Source organism: Condylura cristata, unplaced genomic scaffold (assembly GCF_000260355.1).
Source record: "Condylura cristata isolate star-nosed mole 26May11 unplaced genomic scaffold, ConCri1.0 scaffold00007, whole genome shotgun sequence".
In the NCBI taxonomy this organism is placed as follows: Eukaryota; Metazoa; Chordata; class Mammalia; order Eulipotyphla; family Talpidae; genus Condylura; species Condylura cristata.
Window position 1 is genome coordinate 6589008 of NW_004567108.1, and position 7367 is coordinate 6596374.

Below are 7367 nucleotides of genomic sequence, written 5' to 3' on the forward strand. Positions count from 1 at the left end.
AAAAAAAAAAAATGCCTTAGTAGATTTATAATGTGATGGCTTCTTCCATTTGCAGATTTATACAATAAATAGCCTCATGAGAAAATGTTTGTATCTCCAGTAGAAATCACTTCTGAAACTATCTTGTATGAAATTCAGTAGTCATCATATAAAGGGATATATTGACACATTCCTCTTAAAGCTGACTCCTAGTGAGGTTTGTTCCCTCTGACACACTGAAACATTTTCTTTTGTTAGGTAATGAGTTAATTAATATTTTGATTTCTTTTCCTGCTGGTTGATGGGGAGCTTAGAGCTAAATTCCCTTGCAAACATAGGAACCTCCTTGAGGACATGTTCCTATCTGTACCCCATCTCTTGTCCTGTGATCTCTTCCTTATGCTCTCAGCAGTGGTGTTATCTAAACAGCTTCTTCAGAACCCATTTTCTGAGTGTTTAACGAATTGGCTAGCAGCTTTCCATACACAGAACATTTTCTTATGCAATTCTCAGAACAACCCAATTAAGTTGTTAAAGGTGCTATTTTCCAGATGAAAAGACCAAGACTAAGAAAGAAGGAATTTGCTCAAAACTCAGTTAGGAAGTGAATCAAAATTAGGATTCGAGCACATTATTGTCTGACCACCCTGTTTGCTCGACCCCTAAGATGTCCTCACTCCCCAGCTGCATTCCAACAGAATTCAGAGATGTCAGAACGGTTCGTAAGAACAGAGCCAGCCTTCCCATTGAAAACAAATGACTGATTACAAGGATGAACAGTTAGAAGATTTCAAAAATTCAACATCTTGTTCATGACTGAATCCTATTTCTAGAAACATCAACTGAGGAAATCTTTCAAAAGGAGAGAGGACTAGGCCCTCCCTGGTGGTGTAACGAATTAAAGCACAATAGTATGAATCCAGCCACAGCCACTTCAGCACAAGTTCGATCCCCGCCCTGGAGGTGACCCACATGGTGCAGCAGATCTCTCCTGACCCATCTGCTGATCCCCTCAGCAATGTACTTTGTCAATCTACTTATTCTGCTCCCCATTCTGTCTCTGGTGAATCCTCTCACCACCCTTTCACCTCTGACCTGTACCCCAGCTCTTTCCGCATAAATAAATCTTTAAAAAGAAAGAAGAGAGGACTATGTGTCCTCTCTTATCAAGAGTAAAAAACAGAGAAGCGCATTAGCCTTCAGTAGAAGATAAAATGCTTAAGAATCTTCGATTCAACAATAATGCTGCCCAGTAGATCATCAAGCCATCGCGAGGAAGACATAAAAGACGATACTATATAGAATGCAGAACGTGGTGTATGATTGATTACATGTGCATCAGTACAAAACGTGAGTTAATATACAGATGGAGCAGTAGGTGTTAGCTCCAGGCTGCACTCTCCTTTTTCCTGCAATCTACGTACATCAGGTGAGGGGAGGTCTTTTGTACTGCCGTGGGCTGGAATGGGGCACCCACAGATCTGGGCAGTGGTCAAGGAGGAGACATCAGGACAGTGCTACATTCTTCATCCAAAGAGCCAATCATTAAAGGTGTGAGAGGAGCAGGTACGCAAATTGGGCAAAGGAGTTCAATTGTATGGTGGTAGAACCTAGACCTTTGGGGGCGATCAGAGTGTAGTATATGCAGACATTGAAGTCGAATGCTGTATTCCTTTCAGCTGAGCGACCAGTCTAGCTGGAATAAAAATGGGCTGCTTAGATAGAAATAGGAAAAGCAAAGGTAGAGAAGCAGAAAACACTAGAAACAATGCTGATGTTCCATCACAATGTGTAGTAGCGGATGTGAAGGCAGTTTCCACGGAGTGATTCCTTAGACCTGGACAGTGTACAAAACCATAGATCCTGATACCCAAGTAGTGATCACTAAAAAATCGCTGCCTCGACAGCGGATTTCAAGACGTAGTATTAGAAAGCCAAGCAACCGTCTATCTCACCCCAGAACCGACACTGATTTTCCATGAGAGATACTGTTGACAGCTTGCATAAAAATCCGCGACCCAGTCCCAGGAATTTATTTACAACACAGGGCCACTACTGTACGTACAATGCCATCCAGGGACTTGTTCTAGGCAGCTACGAAGTTGTACTGAACACCTCCCCTTTCCTTATGCTTGACTGTGAGAAAGTGAAAATGTTAACTGCCATGGCATCGCTTTTCATTGTTGTTCCAAGCCCTCCAGAAGGCTGGTGTTCCAAGACCATGATTTTTTGTCGTGTCAAATCCCCTGGCCCCTTGCTGGGACCCTCTACCTTATTTTCGCACATGACAAATGGTTCCTCTTAAAGTGGATTGACACAGGGTTGTTTTCTTGTGTTGGGGAAGCCTCAGAGGCCAGTGTACTTCCTCCTTAATACACGCTAGTCTTGGCCCTCCCTGGTGGCGCAGCGGGTTAAAGCACAGCACTGAGAAGCTGAAGCCACTTCCGCATGAGTTCGATTCCCGCTGGCCCCGGAGGTGACCACATGGTGTGGCAGACCTCTCCTGACCCACCCGCTGTTCCCCTCAGCAGTGTACTTCGTAGATCTGCCTGTTCTGCTCCCCACTCTGTCTCTGGTGAAGCCTCTTGCTGCCCCTGAGCCTCTGGCCTGTACCCCAGTTCTGTATGCACAAATAAATCAATCTTTAAAAAAAAAAATACATGCTAGTCTTTCATTTCTTAGCTTTTTTGTTTTTTTGTTTAGGGAAAAATCATTCTTTCTGACATGGAGATAAGGTGAGATTCCGGGGTTTTACAAGCAAGAGGGTGATGGTTTCTGTTCGGGAGTGTTTCCAAAGGGCGAAGTCAGGTAGATGATGGAATTTGCACCGTATGTGCATTCGGAGAAATCAGAAAGCAGCAACCTCTAGTTAATTTATTTACAAGAGAAATGTGCAGCCTCTGTCGTCTGGTTAGCAGCCTGTTTTTACTTTTGCTCTTCCCAATTTATCCTGGGCACCATCCCCTGCACTGGAGTTAAAGTAAAAATGTGCTAAATGCCAGGGGTGTTGATCTGAGAGCAGAGGCAGGTGGGGGGGGGGTGAGGGTCACGCCCACACTGCTAACCCGGAGCCTCCCTGGTGTCCTGGGACCACGTGAGCAGTCGTCCTTCTACAGTCTTGATGCCACCATCAACCAAATCCTTCTTTGGAGAATTTAAGGGATGGTTATGGGGAAGGCCAGCCACAGAATGACCCTGAGTCTCCCGGAAGCTGAGGTCCTTCTGCTCCAGCCCCTCTAACCCCTACTCTGTGTCTGGAGCAACAGGAAGAAATCCCCTGGGGAGTGTTGCAAACACCCTCCCATTGTTCTGAAGTATTTCCACAATAGGAGGTGCTGGTGAGTAGACAGAGTACTCTTCAGTAGAGAGGCCAGGTGGGGCACTGTGTCCTCGAAGGGTTAAGGAGCTGGGGGAGGGAAGATGGTGTTTTATTTGCCTCTTACCTTGGGCCTACGTTCAGGTGGTGTCCAGGCCAGCTGCTCCTTGAGCCTCAAGTCCAGCGCTTTGTTGTAAACACAGGAGTGCTCAGGTTTCCCAGCCCCCCCCCCCACACCTTTTCCAGAACAGAAAGAGGAAAGTGCATTAAGGAGGGAGGAGGAGTAAACCATTCTCCTCCAGTTTCTCAGCCTGCAGCAGGGAGAGAGGAATTCATACCAGGCTTGACTCCTGGGCAATGGAAGTGACAGGCCAGAGTCCTGTTCCAGGGAGGGGCCTCCCCTCTCCTCCCTTCCCCCCTCCCCAACCACTGTAGGCTCCTGCAGAGAGGAAAATCTGTTCAATATTTGTACTCCCAGATCTGCTGAGAGACACCCTGAAATACAAGACCCCACTTCCTCAGCAGCTGGGCTCTCAAAAAAAGTCAAGATTTTCCCAACTTGCAACCTAGTCAAACCAGGGTTTCTCGAACTCATATTCTTGAGGGTGAGAAACAGAGCTCTGTGTGCAGCACAGAGCACAGGAACACAGGGTGCTCACCCTGCCCTCTCCCCTGACGCCTCCAGAAGCATCACACACTCCCGGGGAGCAGAAGACCCCCCAGATGAGAACCGGGGATTGGGAGGAAGAGCACTGTTTCTCCCGGCTGTGAGAAGGGTGAGGCTGTATAATGGGATAAGGAAGGAGAAAGCAGTAAGTATCCAGAGTTCGATAGTTTCCTTTGACTCAAAATGGTAGCTGTATTTAAGGGAAAAAATCTGTCTATCTTCTAAGTCCTGCTGATGGCCGACTGCGAAATGCTTGTGAGCTGTACACCAGCTGCAGTGACAGAATGCTACCAGCTGGGGCCGCCACCCCTTAGTTCCCTATTCTGCACCCATGGCCCTGAGGGTGTGCGTTTAAAAGGTGTCAAGCAGAGGGGTGACAGTCACCCTGCTTTTGCTTCACTCATGCTTGTCTAAATCTTTTCATTTGGGACTTCAACTCTCTTTTTGCTATGCTGGAAGAAGGAGGGGGGTTAAGGAAGAGGCCTGTCTAATAATCAATGTCAGTTTTCTCAGGGGACAGCGTGTCATGATTTGAAAGGTAAACACACATGGACATTTTTATGAATGTATAATTTGTGGTTATTTATAATTATTTATCTTGCATGCCACTCGATGAATCTTTTAGCAAAAATCAGTAGGCACCAAATTATCTTTTTGATAAATATTTTCATAAGGCAGGTTATGCTTCACTGAAGCAAGTTATGTAAGCAATTAAACATGAAAACAGTTCACTTTATACACCAAGAAGCCTCGTTTGTTCATTGAAAATTCATTCCCTTTAAAGAATAAAGTAGCTTTTTATTTTCATGTGTATCATGGAAAGATAATCAACTTTGCCCAAAGTGTATGATTAACACATGTTCTCAAGTCTATTAGCTTACAGCCTAAACATCAAGGGACATCCACTTATGTGAATATTAGCAATTTTCTGGAGTCCAGAGATTTCAATGCTTATTCATTAGATCCCCACATGCTTTTCTCCAAAAGATTTTTGAAGAGTATATACCTGAGAAATGTAAGCGGGCAGATGACCACTGAAAACATCCCCATGGAGTTTTATATAGTCGTGTTCTGAGATGTGACATTTGACTCTCATTTTACGTGTGCCCACACATTCTGGAAAAGCTCCCCTTCATAAAAGTAGCAGCACGATCAGTTCCATCACTATTTCACTAAAGAAGTCTTTAAAAAGCCCCACGTGGCACAGTGGGTTGGAGCACTGCACAATGAAGCCAAGCCGAACCATGGCCGCTTCAGTGAGAGTTTGATCCCTGTCCAGGAGCTGACCCACATGGCACGGCAGACCTCTCCTGACCCGCCCGCTGCTCCCCTCAGCAGTGTACTTTGATCATCTGCCTGTTCTGCCCCATGCTCTGTTTCTGGTGATTCCTCTGAGCACCCCAGTTTGTGTGCATCAATAAATGAAATATTAAAAAATAGCCCCCTTAGGAGAACACTGGCTTCTGATGCAGGCCAAGGCTGAGGAGGTGGGATGTCTCCTGGGCTGTGCTTGTGCTTCCAGTTTCTAAGGTAACCTGTGATCTGTATCCCAATCACGCATTTGAAAGGCTTGTTTTCTGCATCATGAAATTTTAGCTGGAAGCTCTGAAGTCACTGAACATTAATTTTATCTTGTTTTTTGAAAAATTAGGAAAACAGAAAATAAAAAAAATTAACTTCCACAGATGTGTCATGCACCCGCAATCAGAATGACATATTTACTAACCTAAGAGGATTTGCATCCTGAGCAATCACAGGCTAGAGCCTGAATACCAAATACAAGGGCTTCTCAGATACCCTAACCTATATGCCAAGTAAATACCTTGAGCACAGAATTGCGAAGGCTCCTGTAGTTTCATGGTGTCAAAACTTAGAGACTGGCTCCCAACTTTTATAGCAGTTGTTAACCTGGAGTGACGTTGTATCCTGGGGACATCTGGCAATGTCTGGAGATGTTTCTGGGTTGTTGCAACTGTGGTGTATGTGTGACACTGGTAACTAATGGATAGAAGAAGCAGTGGTGCTGAACATACCCAGAGGCAAAAGACAGACCCCAACAGACAGTATCTGCCCCACGGAGGAGCTGAGACACCCCCATCTAGTCTAAAGTGTGGCGTGAATATGCTGAGCTGAACTGAACCAACGTGTTGAATGATTGAACATTTAAATGCTCGTGAATAAAACGTTTTGGAAGCAACTTTATGGATAATTTGCTTTCTTGTCCTTGTAACATATTTATTTCTTTGATATTTCATTTAAGTCAAATCCCTATTCCCCTCCCCCCCCCGCCCCCACAGGCTTTTGGTTAAAACACAACCATTTCCAGCTTGCAGGCACCGATGGATTTGGTGACGCAGGAACCCCAAGAACCCCAAATGCTTGTCAGTCGGTAGTCAAGTGCACAAGCTCTAACATGCTATGATGGTGTGACATTGCCACTAGACTTAATTTAAATATAGTTAAGTTCTCATAGGCTTGTTTTCTCGTGTTAATCAAAAATGGACTTACCTTTCCCCCGTTGAGTGCGAATGCCCTTGCCTTTGGTGTGTGTCCTCTAAGTGAATCCAAATCCAGGCAGGCCAGGAAGGGAGGTGCCCCCGGAGGGAGGCGAACCTGCAACTCCCAGGTTTTCTGTGCCGGGATGTAAGTGCGCACCGAGACCATCCACACCGCCAGGGGGAGCCACAACGCCGCAAATGAAATTTCCACGGGTTTAGGGGGTTTTGCGGGAAGGTAAAATTGGCTTTTGTCTAAGGAAAGAGCAACCGTTGTCAACTCTGTCAGGTTATTATTTTGCATTTGCTTCTTGCCAAATAGGTAAGCAAGATGAACAGCCCCCCCCACCCCCCAGTCTGGTGATTATTTTGAGTACGGGATGTTAAACAGAGTGGCAGGCCCCCAGGACACTCCGCAGCTGGCCACAGCTTGGACCCGCGCGCTTCCGAGCCTGGGCTAACCCAACCTCGGAGAACGAGCGGTCTCCGTCAAAGCAGGCATCCAGAAATCCCGACGGGCCCTTCCTCAGGCTCCTGTCCTTCCTCCTTTCTCTCCAAAGTCTCCAGCGCGTCCTCGCCGGGACCCGCCGCCCGGCCGGCAGCTGGACCGCAGCAGTCGCGCCTGGCTCACTGGGTCCCGCCGTCGCGCGAGCCGCCAGCCCAGGGCGCGTCCCTTGCGCCCCGGCGCAGCCCAGACGTTCCCGCCTCTGGAGGCCACCCTCACCCCCGCGGACATCTGTTGTGCAGACCGAGGGGAGCCACCAGGTAACCCCAACCTCATCGCCTGCCTGGGTAGCAGAGAGTCAGCCGGACGCCGCGGGCGGACAGGCTTGGGGTGTCGCGCGGGCTAGCAGGTGGCGGGGGCGTCGTTCATCCCCACGAGGCGCCCCTCAAGTCTGAGCGAGAGCCC

The 7367-nt window shown here is 47.3% G+C and overlaps 1 protein-coding gene across 1 annotated transcript in view; it reads left to right on the top strand.

The window, feature by feature from the left end:
- Positions 1–7102: 7102 nt before the first annotated feature.
- The window catches only part of BASP1 (brain abundant, membrane attached signal protein 1), a 51396-nt gene continuing 51131 nt past the window's right edge, over positions 7103–7367 (top strand). The window contains exon 1 of the mRNA XM_012721750.1: positions 7103–7222. The gene's annotated coding sequence lies outside the window, so the exon portion shown is untranslated. The remainder of the gene's footprint in view (positions 7223–7367) is intronic.